This window comes from Buteo buteo, chromosome 17 (assembly GCF_964188355.1).
Source record: "Buteo buteo chromosome 17, bButBut1.hap1.1, whole genome shotgun sequence".
Lineage (NCBI taxonomy): Eukaryota > Metazoa > Chordata > Aves > Accipitriformes > Accipitridae > Buteo > Buteo buteo.
This window is the reverse complement of record NC_134187.1, coordinates 25633661-25657818: the sequence shown is the minus strand read 5'-3', so window position 1 is coordinate 25657818 and position 24158 is coordinate 25633661.

The following is a 24158-nucleotide window of genomic DNA, read 5'->3' as shown; positions in this document are numbered from 1 at the left end:
TATGTAACACACAAATCTTCTGCTGGGCAGGTGGTTTTGCTGAATGTAATCCAGAAATGAAACACAGAACTGGTGCAGATGCAACTCAAAACAAATTTCTTTTAAAATTTGAGCAAATAGTCATGGAATTTGTTCAAAATATTTAGTTGGTTCTAGCCATTATTCCTTCTACTGAAGTTTACAAATATCTCAAATCATGAATAGTAAGAAAATAAAGTTGCTAATGTTGTGAAGTTTTGTTTTGTACATTAACCTAGGAGGGATTTCATTTTCTCTCAATGCACATTGAGAACTGTGCTGCTGAATGCAGCTTCAGTTATTGTTAAACAAGCAGAAAACGTGTAGCTTAGTTCTAATATCCCAGTTGTACCTGTTAATTGATAAACATCTGCCCAGAAAGATACTAGTTTTCAGACAAAAATTGCATAGTTGCTTGATATCCTCGTATTGAATTTCAATGTGACTGAACTAATGGCATAAATATATGGAAAGCATGTGAAATCACAGTGTTACATCTTCAAAATATGACTCATATTCTGCTTCAGTATGAAGTAAATAGTATTTTTTTAACATTTGTTTAAGGCTTGAGTGATCAAGGGTACGGCACTGTCAGGAATGTACCAGTGGAGCATCTTGTAAGTACAAATGTGCAAAGTTCATCCCAAAGAAGTCTAGTTACCAATGTGTAACACCCTTTGACTGAAAAGGATTTTCACTGTAGTGTGTACACAGTACAAAGCACAAACTTTTGGTAGAGTAAAACAGACACTTGCTTTTCTGTAAATGGAGAAAGGAAAGTTTTGCCAGTCCCCTATCTACAGGATTTTGGGGTTATACCAGCATTCTGCCTTCCCCTGGGAAGCTGTACACTAACAGTGAGTCCAGTGCCTTGACACTGGAATCGATAAATGGTGAAGAACATGGGTATGACTTGTAAGCACTAAGGGACCTGTTCCTGAGAAGGTCACCTTGTCTTTAATGCCTTCTTTCTAGTACCCCGTATGATGATGTGTTATATGATAAGGCTGCTGACACAATGATGGCATGGTCTCTCCTGGGTGAGCCATGTTAAACCAAGTCAGTGGGAAGCTCATAAGAAGAATACATTTGCCAGGCTTGGAGACTATATTTCTTCAATCAAATGCCAGTGAAATTCTTCCAATTTATCACTTAGAAACAGATGTACTGTAGTTGATACTCTTAGATTTAATTTTTTACTGGTGCATAATTTAAACTGTACTTTTGCCTCAAGTCCAGTCAAGGTCAATTTGTGTTTGTAAATCTTAATGCAAGAAACAAAGTGTGCCTGTCCATCTGTGAAATGCTCATGATGTTTTTTTCTACTCAAACCTAGCAGTAGAAATACTTAGCTTTCTGGATAGTGACTTATTCCAAATGAAACAGAATATCTTTGTGATAATATTGCACATCACAGCTGTAGGTTACCTAAATAGGCATTATATCTATTACTGTTCTGTTACATTGTTCAATGCAGCTATTATGTTCCATCAAAAATGGGAAAACATGTATGTTATGAGTATCAAGAAAACCAGCAGGTTGATAATTGTTCTATGCTCACTAATGTGAATTACTAGCTGGCTCATCTATAATTGTAATTAACACCTCCTGCCTCAGCTATGCAATTAGCTGATGTTGCTACAAATTTTTGTTATATCTTTATCTTGTTTCTCTGGCCTGCTCTTGTATTAAACTTATAAATAAATCTACGAACTATGCATGGAGCCATCACGACAGTTAGTCATTAGTCACATGAGGCCCACGTACATAGGCTGGCTGCATCTCCAGGGAATTCACAGTCAACACGCTCCATTCTGGTTTAGTAAATGTGCCTGCTGTGTGTCCTTTCACATTTGCTGTATCTGTTCCAGCTTAATTTGAATTCATGTTGTGAGCTTTCTGTGCCTGCGGTCGCTTTATGAACTTTTCTTCTAGCTACCACGTTTTTGGGAAGTCCCAAACAGAGCAGGTAAGAAATTCTGGGACGAAACTGGTTTCCACTAGACAGGTTTTGAGAGGAGAGATCCAGAAGGCCCTGGTTACGTTGGGTGAGGTACAACCTGCCACCTTGCCCACCCGGCTGGTTCCCAGCTGCCAAGCTCAGCACTTGCCCAGCTCCTTGGCAGCCCCCCAGGGTGGGCGACCACCAAGTCCGGCTCCCTCCGCTTCCCACTCCTCCGACCCCAGGGCTCCGGGAATGCAGGGCTGCCCCGCTCCCGCAGCCTGCCAGCTGCCTGGGAGCTCCCAGTATACTGGAGGGTGCCCAGTTTGGCAGGCAGGGAGCTCGCCTTCTCTTGGCAGGCAGGCGCTTTGGCTCCGGGGCTGCCCAGCTCGCCCGCTCCCGTGCTGCGCAGGCATCCCTGCCAGATGGGCAGGGAGGAGGCAGGCTCCCTGCGTGGCCACCTCCCTAGGCAATCTGGGAAACCGGGATCTCTGGGAGAACGTTTTGTTTTGGCAAGAAAACACACACGGGCAAATTAACTGCGCGGAGAGCCGGAGGGTGAATTTTCGGTGTGTCGCCGGCTCTGTTTTGCTCTGCGCGAGGACTCCCTCGGCGTGCAGGCGGGGGGCATCTCTTTGCGAGTTCTCTGATTCCACTTTGGGGCTTGCCCACAAATGCAAAACAGCGCGTGGACTGTGCCACAACAGCCTCGCTCACTGTAGGGCTTCTCTCACTTCCAGTTCAGAGAAGCCCTACAGCATTTCTGCTGCTTTATATCGTGGAAAAAGCTAACTGTACTTAAAATTGTGCATGATATTGGAGGGGTATTTGTCTGATGTGCCAAAAACGCAAACTCCTTTTAGGCCCGAAATTCTGTTCCCATAAAGCAAGCAAAAGTGTGAAAGAGACTTCCTTGGGCTCTCCATCGTGAAAGAGGCCCTCCGGGCACCCTTCCTGCAGAATCTGGTGTTGTTTTGGACCAAGGAAATAAAGGAGAATAGATGGAGTTCAATCCAGTTCTTTTCAGCTCAGAGATAAGAGTTTTTGACACTAGGTGGTACTGCAGACAAAGGCCAATATTTGCAATCTTTGATGGTTAGGGATCGGCATCTCTAACCCTGGCTTCTAATTTGGTGGCCTGATTATCGGTTTCCACAGCTCATATTAGGCCCAAGATAAATAGATTCTACTAGACCAGTTTTCGGAGTGTTGTGCTATGTGACTTCTAGCTCCCTGCAAAATTTGTCTTTGTTATCAGTTAGGATTCTATCATCAGGTAATCCTTCAAAAATCTGTGAAATTATCTGACATAGTTTAGGGGTAAATCTAACACCAGATATCACTTGCTAATACAAAAAGGCATGTATAATATTTTGCGCCTTCTGTGTTCAATTCTGAAAATATATTTCTCATGAGCAACACTGGGAATGTTTTGCTGCTTCAGCTGCCCCCTCAACACTTTTCACTGTATAATGTGTTTTATGGCTTTATTTAAAGCACGGAGATCCATCTATCAAGGGCATTTCTGAAGATTTTCTCTTTTCATTTAACACCAGCCTCCACTCGCCGATGGATGAGCATGTTATTTCCTTGAATTTTCACTCCTGTTTCTCAGTTTCTGCTTTTTTTCCTTTCTGTTTCTCTGCAGCTACCTCAGCCTCAGTTGCTGCTAGATCAAGGCTCTCTACTCCTTCTTGTGATATGCCGTGCTTGTTTAGGAATGCAGAGTCTTACATTTGTTACTTGAGTCTGTAGAAGCCATTAGATGTGATTTTTGCTAACAGGTAAAGTAGGAGTGAAACTTTTTTGGATGGTGAAATGTGTTTGATGCCAGATGCAGGGAGCTCTAGCCTTGAAAAATCTATAACTAGTTTTTAAACTTTCTTTTCTTTTTTTTTTTTTTTTTTCTGTAGTATCCTGGCTTTTAACAATCAAGATCTTTACTGTGTTTATTACTGCAGAAGTTAAAATCAATGTGTACTAGCTATCTCTTCACAGGCATCACAATGAACTGCCTGCTGATCCCATGTGACTCAAACCACCCTTAAAATGTGTTTTATTAAAAATGCTTTATGTAGAAGATGGCACTGAAGTGGTTACAACAATACAAGATAACTTTTTTTTCCTGAAAAATATATAAGCAACACTACAGTATTACATGTACAAAACCTGCAATCGACAGTAGATTTAATGGTGAAAAGATTGATTTTTAAATAAATAAACATATTGACAAGCAACTGAAGAGCAGAAAGCGCACTTTTGGGCACTGTATAAATAAATACCGACAAGAGAACTGCTTTGTTCAAATCATTTCAAAATAATACGAGAGCAATAAAAATTATTCTGTGTTTTTCCCAAACCAGTAAGCTTTTCAGATTTTGCTTTGCTTAGTTTTTTATACACAAATATCTACACTTATTTAAAGATTATCTTGTACTGAGGTAAACTGGACATGTATGCAGTTGGATTTTTTTAAATTGTCTTTGCATTACATAAATATTTTCAACTGTACATATGAAAAAAGATAAGTAGAAGTGGACATATTAAAAATATTACTTCGATACATACCTATGTGCTTCACCATTAGTTGTTTATACTAGAGAACAGAAATCCTCAATAGTATCTCTAAATTAATTAGAAAAGATTTGTTCCTGCTTTTAAAAGTGAAAGGGAAGTAGAGCTAGCTGAGGTCAAATTTCAGACAACTAGGCTGAAGTTTTGAGTTCCTTCCTGTCCTAATTTCTAACCACATGAGGCTGTGAGATGAGGTATAGCTTGAGCTGGTGAGGTTTGTGTGGTGAATCCCAACCATATGTAGGAGACCTTGATATCCCTGGTCATAGGCTGGAGTTAAGTGATGAGAGTCACCCATTAGAGTTCGTTTGACTCATCATCTTCAGCTGAGACCTAAGCTCACAGATACTAGCAATAAATTGTAACTTTACAACTTTTCCAGGTTGCTATGCATTGCGTGAAGAGAAGCTCTTGTGGCAGCTGATGGAAGCATTATCTGAAATCAAATGCAATGTCCCTGAAGGAAAGAACAGAGCAGTGACAGCTGCCAAAACCCTTCATGGCAAGCACTGTGGTCTGCCGGCTGACGAGGTAGGGCAGGTGGAACCAGAACTTCACTCCTTTGCTCCAGGTGTCCGAGCATTTCTGCTGGGTTTGAGTGCTCTGGGTCTTATTTGCTGAGAGTGTAGGCTGTGCTCATTTTTGTCCAGATGCTAACATTTGGGGGACAGAAACAAACAACATGTAGCCACGTAGGACATCCCTAGATATGGTTCTAATATAGCTACTGAGGTCATCCTGATTGTACCCTGGTTAGTTTTACTGCATAAATTGTTAATGTCTGCTTTTATATGTGTTGCACTCACTTTCTCTTTTCCTTTTATTTAAAATGAGATTAAATGTCTCCTAAAATACATGTGGTAATAAAAAGTAGTATTTGGAGAAAGAGCAAAGAGACAGATCATATTCAAACAATTTGACTTAAGCAGCAGATTATAAATAAAACCAATATTGCAAGAGGACAGTGGTCTAATCGCATTTTAATTGCATGACAAAATGCCTACCCCAAATTAATTCAAAACTGCAGTGCTAAACTCTGCTTTTGTAAAGAGAGAAACCATTGCAAACTCATAGCTTCAGCTTCTCGTTCCTGAACGTGTTCTCCACAAGGACACAGCTGAGGAGGGCAGCCCCACCAGGGTGGGGCTCCTGCAAGCCCAGTGCTCTGGGTGCCTCTCTGGAGGGCATGTCATTCCTTCGGGACACTCAGACTGACACCCAAACTCACTCTCTAAGTCTCAGCACATGTACAACATGGTTTATTAGTACATCCTAACAAAGGTTTTTTAAAATATTCTGATTAATAATGACCTTGCTTGGGACAATACTGCTGGAGTTACCAATACTTGGATTGTGAGCATTCCTCTTCCACTGTCTGAGAGATGCAGGGGAGAGCCTGTGCTGCTGGGAGTGTAATTGGAGGAGGCAGTTCTTGAGGAAGCTTCTGGACAAAGCTTGGTCCATCTGCCAGGCAGACCCTTAGAGACCATATCTTGGAGACACTTTGAATTTCTCCGTGTGTTGGCTACTGTGCTGATGGTGGCCGCCTCCTTTCCCCCTCTGCTTTGCAAAGGGCTGAAGAGGGGAGTCGTGGAAGATGAGGGTCTTGGAGCTGGTACCGTCAGTGAATGCCTTATCAGGCTCTTCAAACACGGCAGTGGTGAATTTTTGGTTAGTTTTATCTTCTGCCAGATGGTACACAGATTTCATATGCTTACTCTTTTGGGGGCAATGAGCCGTATCTGCTGAATGCCTGGTTCTAGTATTACCTATGAAAAAGTACTGTTAGTGATGCGTTTTTTTTGAAGTAAAGCTGAAATTTTTAACAGTACCATACTATTTCCACATGAAATAACTGGAATGCACCTGTATTGCTTTTAATAAGGAGTGCAAACACACCTGGATGCCTAAGCCAGGTTTTCTTTGTAATCTTCCAATGTCAACTTTATTTCCTTTTCTCCATTTTACTTTAATGCTGCAAAATTGTGATATCTCGTCTACAAATGGCACACATAAAAGATTAATTGTCTGTGTTTATTACTAACTCCACCTTATTGTTTCCTCGGCAGTTATAAATATGTTGCAGAAGATGGCAGACATGCAAATCCCTCAGTATATCCTTCAGATATTATGGACACTTATGCTGGAGCCAGGCATCATGGCACTGCGCTCTGCAAAGTGAAAACTCTGAGCTTCAAAGGCATTTAGGGAGCTGACTCCATTGATTTCAAGTACTGAAATATCTTGGAGACACTGAGCTTTAGGAAACAAACTCTCATTGACTTTCAATTAAGATCTTCAGAGTTAAATCTTGCAAAATGCTGAGTATTCCTAAAATTCAGTGAGTAGCCACAGCTCTCCCTAAAAACAGTTGGGTTTGAGACTGCCCAACAGCTCAGAAAACTGCTCAGCACTTTGCTGGGTCAAAGTTTTAAAAATGTTTCTGTCAGGTTGCTATAATCAGTTTGAAAATTCATGGCCACTTTTGGAAAAGCTTGCAGATCCTGAGTGTGCAGCTTCAGTACGGGATATTAAAAGTGGTTCAGTAACAGGAAGATTTTATAATACACAACCAGACATAATCACTTTATTATGAGGCTCTCCTAACAGCTCAGAGAAAGCTTTGTTGTTCTTTAACCATCTATTCAGATTTAAAAAGTGATCATTCTGTCTCTCTTAAAGAACCACAGCCTTCCACTATATAAATAGTGCTTTAAGTGTTACAGAGTATTGACTCCACAAACCATAATACAGCATTATGTCAATCCAGCTGCCAACTGCAGTATTTATCCACATTTTTGGTATGATAAAGAAATCTTATGAAATCTTTTCTATCTGGATGCAAAAAACCCTTGTGATTCAAATGACAAAGTTATTTCATCCTACAAGGAACATTTTCTCTTTTGTCAGGAAAAATGATCTCATTTAAAGAACTGAGTCAGTGAGTTTTGAGGAGCCTGACTTTTAGCCTGCTCCCTGAAGCAGACCCCAGAGCTGTGTGTCAGGCACGAAGGCTCCCGGAGCGGAGCAGTGCAGGAGTTAGGCATCTCAGGACAGGGTTCCAGGAGATGGTGTGATTAGGAGGCTAATGGTTCCAAGCATTAGCACAAGAAGTATGAGAAAGCGAGAAGGTTTAAGTGTCTGAATCCCATCCTCTGCTGGGGACCATTTCTTTCTTTAGGATTTTGAGATCTAGGTAGATACTCTATTCCTAAACTACATTTAAGGACACCCTGAGAATAATTTGTTAATGAATATAAGCAAAGGAATGCTTCATTGTCAGGCATGCGGTTTGTACCAGGCTGCTTATAAGACTGAATGAAATGCTAAAAATTTTGGCCAGAAAAATAATTTGGGAAACTTTTAATTGAAAAGTGAGATGCACTGAAAATTTCTTTAGGATTTTGCAATTTTATGATTGCGCACCATCCACACACTTTTCAGGACTGCAACTTTCCGCTAACTCTATTTTAGACATTTCAGCTTTTCTCAAAACGTGCCAACAGGCACCAGACTGTATTAAAGGATCATGGCAGGGAATATCTAAGCTAAAAGTGTAAAGTTTGTTTAAGCAATGAATAATTTTAAAAGTAAAATTAAGGTATTTTTATTATGAAGTATTTAAAAATATGTTTTAAATTAATGGTCTAAAGATATATTTTAAAAAAATTGAAAATGTAGCTCATTATAGACTTCCAAGTTGCTATATCATTCTTGTTAATTCATTTTTATTGATTTAAAGAACATTTAAAGGTGTTTTTAATCCCAAAATAATGCCTTCATGTAGATTTACACAGATGAAACAGGTGCAACTAGAACAGCAACTACTATTTTAATGCAAATATACAATTAAACCTAACTTTGTAGTGTTTTGTTGGGTTTTCAAACGTTAAAGAAATCCTAACGGGCAGACTTAGGTTTTGGCCATGAATAACTGGAATAAGTTCAGGAAATTTTTGGTGCTCTAAAGGTTATTCTAAATGTCATAGGGAAAGTTTGGTTTGGCAATGAACAGTAATTGCATAGTAATACAATAGTAATATTTATAGAGAAGTTGAGGACATTTCAGATGATCTTACTAATATCACTTTAAAATTGCATTACTTTGGGAGACACTGCCTTAATATTAGGTGCCTTTTAATAACAGTCTAATTCAGCTTCTCCATCCCTGCTGGGAATCAAACAAGCCCCTTTCCTGTGAATTAGTGTTAATAAGTCTTCAATAGATTCAGCTGTGGGATAATTAATGACTCACTTGTTCTTGCCAGAACAGTTCAAGTGGGCTTTATGCAGCATGCTGAGCTATTACCCTCTGGTGGGGTCATGCATCATGTCAGCCAGTTAACAGCAGTGGCTGCACAACAGATTTGGAAATGATATAATCAGAAGAGCCCAAACTTTTAGATCCTGCTTGTGAAGGTTTCAGCCTTCTGCAGAGGAACAATTGAAAGACACGGCACAATGTACTTGCAGCAATAAGCATCCATGAAAATTGGCTCCTAAGTTATCTGAGTTCAGCTTCCTTTTCTGCAAACTACAGTGATTTATGACATAACCATGCTGTTTACTTTCTTATATTTATAATCATCTTTATGATTACAAACATGTGGCACATGACCGTGCTAATTCCTACCCAACAGGTGAAGTGGGTGGGAAAAACCTTTCTGCTGTTGCAATAACATTTGCTGTTATTTAGGTGTGGCATTCCTGGGCCAGGAAGGAGCTGTAAAGGGAGATGGTAAAACTCCTCCCATTTAGTCCTTCTTTGTTACGGTGTGCTTGGATGGAGAATATCTGCACAGCCATCCAGCACACACACACTCCCCCCCGCTTTTCTCCTGCCATTCAGTTGCTGACTGCATTTGATTTTGTCAGGTATCACTGGTGTCATGTTAACACCAAAAGGGTCTACCTAGTGATCAGGGCCCCTGTGTGGGATGTTATATTTATATACACAAAACAAAAACATGGTCTTTGCTCAGATAACCATGTAGACTGTCTTAGCAAATGTACCTACAACTTCAAAGGGAGTTCTTTGTAAGGGCAATAGTGTTCTGCCCAGGAGATTCATTTGACACCACCTGTATTTGTCTCCATCAATGGATTGCTTCCCTGTCCATTAAGATCCTCCTGCAAGAAAATCTCTTATAGACACCTGAAGTATGCTCTCATTAGAGAGTTTGTACAAGTGCTGTTCCTCCTCGTGGCTGGGCTCCCATTCCCTTTTCTAAGAGCTATTTCTGTCTTTTGGGCTTTTCCTTCTTAGACGCTACTCCTAACTGCTACTTTTTTTCTGAGCCTTCTCACCCTCTCTGTCTCTCCTTTTCTGCATAGCCTTGGTATTTCTCTTCTCTCAGCTTTCCCTCAGGTTTTAGCTGTTTGTGATGCCATTATTAAGACCTCAGCTGGGAATTCTTTTAGAGAATAATGGGATAATTTCATACAAGCCCATGCTTCAATTTCTTTACACATACTATAATAACAACATGTGAGGCAGGAGTGGTTTTGTAAGGAGTGGGTACAAATAGGTGCACAGAAGTATCTTTAAGTTTTAAATCTACCTCTTTCATAATCCTTTTCTGGTGATATTTTACAATTCTACCTTTTTAGGAAAAGCTTTCTTGTCTTTGTCTTCTTCCCTTTCTTCTCCTTAATTTATCTGAGTGACAAGAAAAAGGAAGAAGACTGCATCTTTAACAATAGAAATCTATTTATGAACCATCTGGACCAAAGTATATCACATATGAACAATATGCTATCCCCAAGACTTTTTTCCCGAACACTTTAGGCCCAAATTTGTGATGGACTCACTAATTTTCTCTATAGCATGTTCTCCGACACATCTTGTTGGGCTGAAGACCACACTCAGTGTGGTGGATTCTTCCTCACCAGTCATTGGTAAGCAGCAAGATCCAAGCATGCAGGCTTCATTTACACCTGTTTAAGGCAGTGACTGAAAAAGTTTAAATAGTTCTTCAGATTACTCCCTGTCTTAGCTACTGTGAGAAATACAAAAAATGTGTGCATTTACTGCTCTGCTCTGTAACAAAGCTCACAGAATAGTCTGCCAGCTGAAGAGCAATTTAACTGGAAGGGTGCTGCCAGCTACATCAAATACACGCTCTTCTTTTAAACTGCTGAGATCAATAATGTACATCTGATGGCAGAATGGAATCAGTGTCCTGAGCTGAGCCTGTACTGTTCATTTTATCTCACCAAACCTCATCCCTGACTCATCAGCAGAGCTTGACTTCCCTTGTTGGACTGCCAGTGGTGGCAATTTTCTAGCATATGTAATATAGTCAGTATCTACAGAGGGTTAGGGTGACATACCAAACACACTCCATTTATTTAAACCAAGATTTGAATGAAGGTCTTTGATGGAAAAGGTGTCTTGTATTAAAATGCTAATCTACAAATCTTTCAATGTAAACCATTTACAAACCAGCATGTGATCACAAATGGTTCATCTAGGAACAGAATATCTTAAATAACCCATTTTGAGAGGTACACTTGAGACTATCTGTTGTCTCATGTATCACACTCTTACATTTACTCTGCACCTGGAGATACTGCACGTTTGTTGATGTATTTTATTTTGGTAATATCATTGTGATTATGCTTCAGTGTAACATAACACATGGTGAAGCAGAATAAATACATCCTTCATCCTTGTTATGAATCTTCTCTCTGTCTCTTCAAGTGTGCTATCAGTGTATAACAGCCATCTTTTAACTATCTCTCTACTCTTTTCCTCTTTGTTCATCATGCAGTGCTATAGTAACTAATGGCCAGGCCATTTAGATTAGATAGAAGAAAGGAAGTTACTTGAATCCTATGATATCATAATGCTTTCAGTTGTTACATGTTCAGTAGATGTAAAGTGATTGAAAGCACAGAGGGACCGGCAATTACTGGGGTTTTCTTTATACTCAGTGCAAAGAAATGACTGCTGCTGGTATGTCATTTGACCTAGGTGTAGATATGCAAAATAATTAATAAGAATTACATCCTGAAGTGTTTACTTCTTCCTATTGAATCTAAAAGGACACTAATGAAACCAGGTCAGACTTAAATAATACCAGTGCTAATGCTAATACTGATACTAATAAATATTTTTCAAAATGGGATTCTCTTGCCGAAACTTAGGTGTTGAATGTCAGTTCAAGGGTCCCAGACACCCCACCTCTAGTTGCTAGTAAAGAAAGATACTGGTCTCTAGTAGGTTCTGTGTCATTCCTGCTAACTGCATGTAGGTGGCTTAGATATCCTAGAAGATCTCAAATGGCTCTAGACACCCGTGTTTAGACACCTGGATTACACCTCAGGCATCTAAAATGAAGTGGATTAATTCTACCTACAATGATCAAAAATATCTTTAGGGATTAAACCTGTTGCCTCAGAAAGACTTTTAACTTTGAAATAAATGGTTAGTGGAATCTGGCTCTCAGATTTCACTAATGGACCACCATTACATAATGAATATAACTGTTTAGGGGCTGATTTTGTTAGCACACTGAAAAATATCAAGTACAATACCACTGAAGTTAAACTACAGTGGTAGTGGCTGGTATGAAGCCAGAATCAGATCCCACATAAAATATTCACAACTCCAATGATAAAAGGCAAATTCCTTTCTATGAGTGTACAGAAGTTTATGACTTACTATTTATTAGTACAGAGCAATGGTCCATGAAATTATATACATTTAAAAAACCCAACAGAAACCCACTACTGTTACTACTGTTCTCATAAAAAACCTTAATTGATCAAGTATGTTTAAAGTTGTACTTTGATTTCATTGCTGTCATTCCATATTATTATTTACAGTACATATCCAAGTTTTCAAATTGAGGAAAACATTATATGTTTCATTAATCCTAGACTGCTAGATTAAATATAGACAAGTGTGCTAGAGATTGTCTATGTATAATCTATAACCTTTATGAAACAAAATCTTGCTCCTCCAGAATGAAGTTACTGGTAGATTTTTAGTGTACTTACAAGATTTGTGTTTTATAACCTTTTTTCAAAGTCTTCAGATGACTAATTAGCTTGAGCTCAAGATTTTACCTTTTGAGTAAGGAGCATTTGTGTACAGGAATGTAAATTTGATAGAGATTTTTCTTTGTATTTTTCTGAACTGTCCTTTTGGAAAAATGGCAAGAAAGATAACCTAAAATAAGTAAGCAGAAAAGAAGAGAAATAAACCTAATCAGGACAATTCTTACAAAATTTTGGTAGTTCTGATAAAAGTAGCTATAAATTAAATGCTGGCTTGAGGACCATCTCTCGATTTGCATGAAGAACAGAAATGGAGATTACTCACAGCTTGTAAGTAGTTGAAATAAGTCTTATATTTTGACTTTGTGCGTGGTCATGCAACAAAAGCATGGTTGTGTGATTTTTTAGTCCTTTTTTGGCAATATCACTTTTAGTGTTAGACAAAAGGAAAGGCACAGTGCAGAGAGAGTTTTTATATTCATTTACCCACAGTTGATTACATTTTTGTCCGTATTTCATTTAGAAGATGTGTACTATGCATTGTTCCTTGAAAATCAGAAATTTATGTTGGCATGATTTATAAATCAGAATAGTTTTATATATATCTGTGTGTATTTGAGACACTCACATGCACACAGAATCATATAGGTTGGAAGGGACTGTGGAAATTTATTTAGTCCCATCAGGTCTTGAAAACCTCCAAAACCAGAGACAGCGCAACTTCTCTGGGCAACTTCCTCCACTGCTTGGTTGTCCTCATAGCTCCTTCTTCCTTACCAGCTAATTGAGTGTCCCACCCACAGCAGATGAATAGAACCTAACCAGCAGGCGTTCACGCACTGCCTACCTTTTACCGAGTACGCGTGTACCATTCGATGCAAGAAACAAAGCAAACAAGTTTACTTACACTGTCCTGAAGTATTTCAGTAAAACTTGTATTTATATTATTGAAAGTTTCAGGATTTGTTTATGCCAGCCTAACAGAGCAAGGGAAAGTCAAAGGAATGCATCTGATATCTAGCAATGTAAAAGCCTTTCTTTACACAGTCTTCAAACAGAAATCAAGAAACAAGTGTCCCTGCCCTTTCTGGTGTATGGTCTTTATTTCTCATATCTGGATATACAATGATCACTCCAGCTGCTCTTTATGGATTCTGTCTCACCATACCAGGTTGTCTCCATACATTTTACCAGGTCGTGGCTGCCAGTGTAAGCTAATAAGCTGATTTTTAAAGTTGATCTTTAATAATATAATGACACATAGTTCAGAACTTACGGGAGATTTGATTATGGTAATTTCTTAGCAACCGATCCTGGAAATTTAAATTCTTCTTCTAACCTACTTCCTCAATATGTTCTCCTTTTTCTACATAATTCTCTTTGCCTTAAGATACATCACATTCCTCTTCAAGAGCACATTTAGGGTGGGTTTCATCTGACCAAATGTAGATACCTATAGTATTTTGTGAATTAGTCACCTGAAGCTCCCTTTATAGTCATTGCAGAGAAATAGGCCTCCCCAGGGTGTGATGTATGTTATCCTACAGTACACGTTGGAAATAGAACAGATGAATGACTCCCTGAATGTGCCTGTTGCTCTCCTTCAATTATATGGGAAGGCCAGAGTGAGAAGCTCAGATGTAAATGTCCACACTGTAGCTATTTAAACTTACAGAAAATAAATTCTACCCTAAAAATCAGCTGCCCGGTTTCTTGGTAGACTTTGTTTTCACAAAAGACATTTTTAATAAAATTTAAATTTTATTCAATTTTGATTTGTGCCCCTGCATGCAGTAAAATGAAATTTTCATGTCTGGATAATTCCTTCTCTAACTCTGAAGTATCCTTTTTTAAGATTATTGCTTTCAGTCAGGTTGAACACCCTACTTGCAGAATGTGCATTGCTCATGCTTCATATGCTATCAAGACACGCATGTATTAGTCCTGTTTTGCCAAGCAATTATTTAGGACAGAATTGTATAAATATTTTGAGGCCACATTTTCCACTGTGATTTCAGAGTAAGTGTTAATAACGATAACAATAACAACAATGATAATATTATTTGATTATTATTATTAATATAAATGAGATGAACAATAGTGCTGTAAAACAAACATTGTCTAGGCTAATACTTTAATTTTTTTATTTTATTCTGTAGTTAAAGATATGATTCTGAAATCTGTTCTCACTTATATGGGCTGAAAAGAACAGAATAAAGTTCAATTAGGTCACCTTCAAGATCTGACAAGATCTATATACTTTTGACAGCTCATGAAATCCTACACTGCCATTTGTTAATAGTGACCATATCTGTAGGAACATGCAAGTAATTTATTTCAAGAGACAACTGATTCCATTTGAGTTCTGATGCTTGTTGCTCTGGATGTTAAAGTGCAGACATTATTTGACCCAGGTAAAATTGTTTTCATTATGTTTCTTCACCTGAACTGGAGAACGTATTCCTCTAAATTCTATCTTGTGTGCCCTGCAGTGTATGACTTATGAAAGCACATCTCACTCTTTGGGATCAGTCTTTTGTGCAGCCACCAGCTTTGTTTTATATATATTTATGTAACTCATATTTATTTATAGGTTCTTTTAGAGAAGATACACATTTGCTTGAGGATTTTATTTAACTTCAATCCACAGCCAAAATTTGCTTTATATGCCTGCTTTTTTTGAAGTGCTGATGTTAAAGGTTTTGGGGCAATCTATAACAAAACAAAGAAAATGCACTGGCTGATGACTTATTTAATTCTGTACTAACCCAGGCTGTGTTACTATGCATTTGAAATATGTTTGTTCTTGCTGTGAGATACAGTCCCTACCAAGTTTTAAATGCACTGTGCATTCTGTCCTAATTGTTAGCTCCTCATACCTGTAGTTCTTTAGGCACTGACCATTCATCTGAGCCTGTGTAGAACTGCACTGTGCTGAGCAGATCAGCATGTACCTTAAGACTAAGTGTGATTAGGATCCAGAAACGGGTTGAACAGATTGCAAAGTCCTCAAAGAACCTGGTTTGATAGACATTTGCAAAGCCTTTATACCATGCTGTCGTGGTTTAACCCCAGCCAGCAACTAAGCACCACGCAGCCGCTCACACACTTCCCCCCCGACCCAGTGGGATGGGGGCGAAAATCAGGAAAAGAAGTAAAACCCGTGGGTTGAGATAAGAATGGTTTAATAGAACAGAAAAGAGGAAACTAATAATGATAATGACAAAACTATTAAAATGACAATAGTGATAATAAAAGGATTGGAATATACAAGTGATGCACAATGCAATTGCTCACTACCCACCGATTGACGCCCCGTTAGTCTCCGAGCAACGATCCCCCCGCCCCCACTCCCCCCAGTTCCTATACTAGATGTGACATCACATGGTATGGAATATCCCATTGGCCACTTTGGGTCAGGTGCCCTGGCTGTATCCTGTGCCAAATTCTTGTGCCCCTCCAGCTTTCTCGCTGGCTAGGGATGAGAAGCTGAAAAATCCTTGACTTTAGTCTAAACACTACTTAGCAACAACTGAAACCATCAGTGTTATCAACATTCTTCTCATACTGAACTCAAAACCATAGCACTGTACCAGCAACTGGTAGACAGGAAGACAATTAACTCTATCCCAGCTGAAACCAGGACACATGCGCTATCAATGTATGGGTAGCAGTGCCCACCTCGTGATAGCTTCATGATTAAAGTGCCATCCCACTAAACTGACCCTTAATTTTCTCTTGCTTTGAAGATGTCACTAACTCCACATGTCCTATATCGTGGCAGAAGTTTATCATGGGATTTTCATCATTGGATGTTTATCACTGGATTTTTTCCCATGTTACTGGGGGAAAAAAAACCCCCAAACCCAAAAGCCTGAACTAAAACCCACAAAAAACTGTTAAGTGAAAGGAAAGAGTCCACATCTTCCAGTTCATTCCCTAGGGTGCAGAGTCTCTCTCTCCCTCCTACCATTTCTTACAGCGGTACTGTGCACAGTTGTTTTGCTTTAGCTTCTTTTTGATGGGACTGCCCTCACAGGTAGGAGAAGTTGTACATGCAACAAGTAATTTTGGTAAGACAGCAGGACAGCTAGATAAGGAAGGCGCTGGATTTAGGGTTCCCTACCCCAGATGAGCACCCCAGCCTTTGGACAGTTATATTATGTGAAATGTGGGGCCATCAAGTGCCTTGTGAAAAATCGAGAGAAGAGTGAGTCCTGCTCGGTGAGGGTTGCATGGGGGAGCCAGTGTCATTCACTAGCTCTGGGCTCTGCTTTCAGGACAAATATGTGTGATATTTAACAGGCCTTCCTGCAAGTCCTTTGCTGGATCTGAATACAAAATCTTTCAAGGACCTCACAGCTCTCTACCTCCTAGTAGGATTCAGCAAGAATGACACTTATCCTGCAGTTACCTACTGATGAGATGATTTTGGTGTTAGTAGCTGGTATTTGTTAATCTTCCTCCAAGTCTTTTATTATCAAGTGCTTTTTAACCCTTTTAGAATGTATTTTAAAAATAAAATAAAAATGCAATATTTTGCAGGGTGCTTGCAACCATCCATCCTGCATTATGCACAAGTGAGAATCTTGCAGTCAACAGGAGTGCTGCAATTCCTCTTACTGCTTTTGTCCACATGCTGCATTCTTTATTCACACATACCACAAGCAAGAGTGGAAGGGCTGCTCAATTTTCCACGTCCATTTAGTCTTCATTCTTTTCTGACCCTGACTACAAGCATAAAGAACTAATGAGTACAAATTTGTACTGTTGACTTTGGGACCTTGTCTTGTGACTGTTACAAATTGTTTGTGTCAATGTAGCTCATATACCAATGAGTAACAAGCAGTAACAAGCTTTACCTACTGCCACCATAGGCTAACTTTTCTGATATTATATGCTGTCTGTCTTCCTTGGTTTGTTTTCCATCCTGTATCTGTAAATGGGACGGATCCTTTCTGTGCCAATAATGAAAGATAAAACCTCAATTTTTCTCATTTTCAGATCATTGCTGAGATGTTGTTTATATTCTCCTGGAAGTCCAACTTCTCTTCATTGTCATTGTATTTACTTATTTCTCATGGCATATGCATCCCTACATTAAACCAGACCTTCCAGTCAGTGACATAATTAATATTCTGTGCTGCTGAAGCATATTTTGCTGCCACTTTGGCAACTGTTTGTAGCGTTAGCAAGCCTATGTTAAATTCTTTGAGACCATCATTAGATTGTTGACCAAATTCTTCCCTCCTCTTCTTCCTTTTTATTCTGCTTGATGTGGAATGGCTCCATCCCAGGGCTCTGCATAACAACCATTATATTTTCTTCTTTTTATATGCTGTCTCCTACTTCAATTTTTCACCATCACAGTATAATGTTCTTTTGATTTGCTGATGGCTCCCAGCTCCCACTCTCTCTTTCCTGATGCTTCAGCTGCAGCCTATGTTTTGTCGCAGTGTTTGGCAGAAATTCAGAACTGAACACCTTAATTTTAAAGTGAATTTGGACAAGATGGAAGTAAAACTAATTATCTCATGGCACAAGCTTGCAACAACCCCTTCTGCAACCATGTAATTTAATAGTCCAGTGTTCTTTGTGCACTTAAAGATCTCAATATTATTTTTGGATTGATGTCTTTATTTTAAAGACTAAGTAATGTATATATTCTGATGAGAGATGGGTTTATCACTTAAAGAATCCTGCTGAAGAGAAACCATTTATATTCCATTGCTGGAGTGATGATGTTTTAGTCACTGACAATGTTAATCTTAGTATACTCAAAGAATGTGCTTATGCTCATGTGAGGAGTATATTTAGTCCAAATGCTTCTTCACAATTTATTAATTTATTCCAAATTACCAAACCACAGTATTGCTTTTCTCTAGATCCCTCAGTGTTTTCATTTTAAATTTAATATTAAATTTAAAAGTTATCGATGACTTATTTCTTAAGCTACTCAGAGACACTTTTAGTGACCTTGCCATTGCAGTAATTCTGTTGAGGAGAGTAGGATATCACATCTTTTCCTCATGGAATTTGTCAGCCTCCGATGTTTGTCTTAGTGATTTTGGCTGCAAGTTTATTAATTTTTTTGTGAACTAGCATTTGACCTTCCACCCCACTTATGACAGAGTCAATGACATTAAAATTACAGTTTAAGTGCACCATTTGTTGTGTTAAAAGGAAATATTGGTGATATAACACATGCAAAATTGCAAAGGAAGATTCAATAAGGAAAATATTGATTCCTCACTAGTTACTGCAATACAACTTTTCCTTTTAAAAATTCAAACAGTTGCTGAAACCTTGCTTTTCTTGACTCTGGCTAGTACTTTCTGTCATCTTGTTGCAAGAGGTTGTTGCAAGGTAAAGGGTCTAGAGCACAGGTCTTACAAGGAGTGGATAAGGGAACTGTAGTTGTTTAGTCTGGAGGAAAGGAGGCTGAGGGGAGACCTGATCGCTCTCTACAACTACCTGAAGGGAGGTTGTAGTGAGCTGGGTACTGGTCTCTTTTATCAAGTAACTAGTGATAGGACGAGAGGAAATGGCCTCAAGTTGCACCTGGGGAGGTTTAGATTGGATATTAGGAAAAATTTCTTCACCTAAAGAAGCATCAGAACAGGCTGCCCAGGGAAGTGGTAGAGTCACCACCCCTGGAGGTATTTAAAAGGCGTGCAGATGCGGCACTTAGGGACATGGTTTTGTGGTGGACTTGGCAGTGCTAGGTTAACGGTTGGACTCAATGATCTTAAAGGTCTTTTCCAACCTGAATGATTCTATGATTCTATAACAATGGCTCTTATGCTGCAAACATTGTGTGCATTTGACTTAATTTTTGTGAATAATTGTTTTGATCACGGGTTGTTCAAACTGATGGGATCCAAATGCATACAGTGCTTTATACTGTGTTTGCTTTAGAAAGAACCCGGAACATTTGCAAAGGTTATGTTTCTCTTGCCTCCCTCCTCTTTTCTTCCATCTTTTCTTTTCCTTTCATGTAGCTTTAGCTTAGATTATTAACTTTTTTCTCTATTCCCTAATGGTAAAACAAACCTTTTGTTTGATAAAGGTGAATCCTTTATCTCTTTATTAGTCAGATTTTGAAATTTAGCTGGGGACCTAGTTTCTGTCATACCAGATTAAGCAGTTTCTGTTGTTTAAACAGAAAAACTGTGCTTAAGTTATTAGCCCTTGAACGTTTAGTAAGTAAAAAAATGCTAGTATTCTGCTGAAGAGAGGATGGAAAGCCCTGAAGAGCTGAGTGAGCTTGTTGACCCAATGAGGGAAGCTGCCCAGATAATAAGTCAGTAGTCCTTGAAGAAAGGAAAGTGCAAAAAGCAAGAGAAAGCAGCCTGGCAGCTCCCCTTAAGTAGATTCTGCTGCTTGTTTGCCTGCTGTTGTAATTGCTCCCACTTCATGTTCTTTGCCTGCCTTTATTTCCCAAGTTTAAATGAATTTAAACTGTGAACAGTATCGTGACTGTATTGGCATTGTTTCTTATCAGCCAATAAATCCCTGAAGGTGTTTAAATGTGCTGTGTCTACTGTACATGACACATGAATTGGCAGGGTAAAACTACTGTTTTAGATTTTGAATTAATAAAATACAATGAAGTAAGATAAAAATCCAAATTTTCACATAAACAAGGACGAAATAGAGGTTATTTGTCTTTCTTTTTTGGATAATTTTCATTATAGTATCTAAAGGTTAGGGAATTGATCAAGTAAGAGACCCAAGTATGTCAGAAATCAAAGACTATTGTGGCTTCCTGAAAGGAATCTGCACCCCAGACTTAGGCTTCTGTCTCCAATTAAGTGTGCAGGAAATTCTAAGCAATGGGGAGAAAACCCCAACATCCTACCCAAAGGTGTCATTGTCTTCCTAAAGCACAGTTCTTGCTGACGTCCTTTTTCAGAGCTCAAGAAAAAGCCAAGTTGTTCTCTCTGTTCTGGTTCTCAGCTACAATATCTTGTCAATAGATATCTGCCATTATTCTTTCAAAGAGAATTTTTTTTTTGTTTATTTGCTTGTTTTTTAATGATAGTGGTGTCACCTAACATACTATTTAAAGTAATTACTGAAGCCAGAGAAGTAAACTGAAGACCCTCTTTACCCAATCCCAGGGAAGATCCCAGAACCTGGATTCTGTCTGAATGGAGTTGTCTCCTGAAGCTCTGACTCTCCAGTCTAATGCTGGGAGAGATACATGCCCATCTGCATTTCCTGTGGCTCAGAACTAGACAGATATCCTAGGGCTCTGGGAGAAGAATTTTGGATATCATACAGAGAGTGTGGAAACCCAAACAAACTCCTAGGAGTAGGGAAAGGGGAAAGAGGAAGACTGGAAGACAGCAAATTACTGCAGAGCAGCTCATGAGGAGTAATTGTCAGTGAATAAATCAGCAGGTCATATTTACTCAAAGGGTGTAAGTATGATACTGAAATTGAAGCAAAGGCCTCGTCTCCTTCATAAACACATGCTTATCAATGCCTGTTGAAAAACTTCATGGGGCTGTGTGACAGAAACAGTGTCCTCAGGCATTCTTGTCTAAACCTATTGAGAACCATTAGGATTCCTCTGAGCGTTTAGAGAAAAGGGGAATGGGACATGAGGAGGTTGAATTCTGCAACACTTCTTATGCCTGCTAAAGGAATTTGTAGCATGAGCAACCCATACAAAGTAAGGTAAAGCTAAATGTGAAGCAAGTCCTCTGGCAGAAGAACAGTATGCACCTCTACATATGTTGCATTTGGCCCTCAGAAAACAGCAGGAGGTTGTCAACTCTTGGGAAAAAAAAGACTACTCTGTGTCCCATATGGTAGAGTCATTAGGTGCACTGATAACTCCACTGGTTTCAATAATACTAGTGTCATATTTAAAGGCAATATAGTGCATATTTGTATATATAATAGATATATATTTTTATATGCACCGTAGTGCGTATTTATATGCACTATATCTACATGCATGGTCCAACTGGGATCAAGTACTCAGTCTACCCTGAACACATGTCCTGTTTGGATCCTATACAGTGTCAGTAAAAAATGGCATTCCTGCAAAAAGTTGCTGTGCCCTCTAGTCAATGTCCTCACACTTACCCCCACTATGTGCTTGCATTCAAGAGCCTGAAATTAGTTCAAGAAATGGGAGATATCTTTAAAGCATAACCTGTAAGTCAACAGGGGCATCACATTACGCTGACCTAATGGAAATTACTCCCTTTGTGAGCAAGTTGCAGACAATTCATTTTCTATGTATATTTGACTGCAGGCAACTTCAGTTTAAGAAACAACTTCCATGTATTTTGTCAGCGACAAAAGGATATTGGTGCTTAGGTAAAGCATGATATATGTTTTTCTATTTTATACTTTAGTCTTTTGAAAAGAAAATTAAGCAAGTGTGCTTATCCTGTTGTTATGGTTTCAGGCTACCTTTAGCAAGTTACCATTTACCAAAGCATACCTCAAGGTACCTTTAAAAACAGCACTAAAATTTTGCTCGGAGTCCAATGCATTGCATATTGATTAATTTTGCTGTAGTGCTGTGACTGCTTAGTACTTTACTGTGATGACATACATAAATGGGTTTGTTGTTAGAAGATACCGAGATGCCATTAATGTCTCTTTCAACACAGTATGGGGTGACCTTGCTCAATTTTTTCATATAGAAACAACTGCTTATTCTGTATGTGTGTCATGCTTCCTCAGGAGAAATCATACAGGACAAAGTAAAAACCAAAGTTAATGCAGGTCAGTACAATATGCAGTATAGAAAGCTGCTGAATACTGCATGACAGTCTCAGATGAACCTTTTAGGTATGCTTTGCTCAGTCAGGTATCTCCCTTTGAGTTTTAAATTACCTTATTCATAGGCTTTCAGATAATTCTGCTTTTGCAGTCAAAGTCCCTCTCATTCTCAGTGCTGAGGCCCTACTCTCATGAAGTTATCATCAGTGTGAGTTTCCTACTATTTGTTTGCTTGTGAAACCAGCAGCACTAATTTTGACAGAGATCAGAATACTGCGGTCTCCTACAAAATCCCAGAGGACTTTTGCATGTATCTTTTCTGTAGCCAGTTTTCTCTCAAGCTTACAAAGTGCTTAATTAATGTACATATTTTGACACCTCATGACCTATCTGCTAATTCTTGTAGGTTGCCTTCATAGAGCTTTGATTTCTGCTCTCTGGCCGGAATGACTTCCTTACTGAGCAATACTTTGGGCTTTGGGTATTTTTTTGCCTTTCTGTTCTTCTTTTATCCAGGGTTGTGCCTGCCACCTGAGACAGCACTACACAGCACTTCAGAAAGTCACTGTAGAGTATTAGGTCTTTTAATTTCCTTTGTTTTGACTGTACTATGTACTGATCCTGGTTTTCTGTCCCTATGCACTTAGTAGAGACTCCTTCTGATTTGAAGTGTATCCATGCTAACTGTGCTAGACTTTATTCCCAGCATTTGCATGCTTGTTTGATCTTGTTGACACTGGAACATCAGTGCAGGTCCTGGAAATATTTGCAAGTTTTCTTTAACTTTTTGCACTTTTCTAGTCAACTTGCTACTACTCACACAAGTAAATGTAAGCATATGCAAAAGCGTGTGCGTTGTTTTGTTGGTGTAAAGGACTGGAGCTTTCAAAATTAATTCTGTTTGTTTCCTGAATATTCCCTATTGTGATGCTGATTACTTGTCGCTGAAGCCACTTGTTTTTACTATTTCATGCTTGCTTGCTTGCCTCTGATTCCTTTGACATTACCTGTTTACAAACATGCTGTGGCTGCTAATTACAGGATTTTGAGTGGCTCCTATCCCTATATTTTAACTGTGGTCCAGGCATTTGTTAGAACTTCTGTGTGTTGAGATAAAATCTTACGAACGCTAACTCAGTAAAATTCAATTCCATTGTTTCAAAGTTTGAGGGCAGTAATGTTTTTTGGCAATCTGCTTCACAAAGGGGAAAGTCTGAGCATGGAAAGACATTAAATCCATGACAGCAGTTTTCCTTTTTAAGCTTTGGAGAGTGTGCTACAAACAGCATGGAGGGAAAAAAGTAACAATGCAAAACCAGAAAAAATGTGCCTCCTTTCGTATTGCAGTGCAATTTGTTTTTACTGGTCATCAGTCTTAGTGATCGCTTAAGTAAGAAAGAGCAAAATGCTTTCCAAAAGCCATTGTCTGTATGTACTGATGTGTTTGACCTTCATTTAAAGTTGGCTTTGATTTGTAAAGGGAAGTTTAGAAGTAATATTTCTTCTTCAGTGTCTGTACCAAATAAGGTCAGAATTCAGCACCTTTCACAGTGTTAATTTAACCATGGAAAAGCTAATTATGGTCAGTTACATCCTCACTGGAGCTAAAATGCTTAGTAGAAAATTTTTGTCTAAATATTTTGCTTCTTGTTATCACTGTCAGAAGCTCAAAGTTTAATCTTGCATTATAAAGCTTCCACCCTCCTTCTAGAATGACTGTTTTACCATGTTACTGTTGTTCTAATCTTATTGCTTTTAGTCTTAGCAAAAGAAATGACCTGACTGGTCCCTGGAATAGCTTAATAATTCAGGTATCGTTTCATAGTGCCTTTGAAATGTTTACCAGCAGGATACTTATTGAGAATCTTTATTT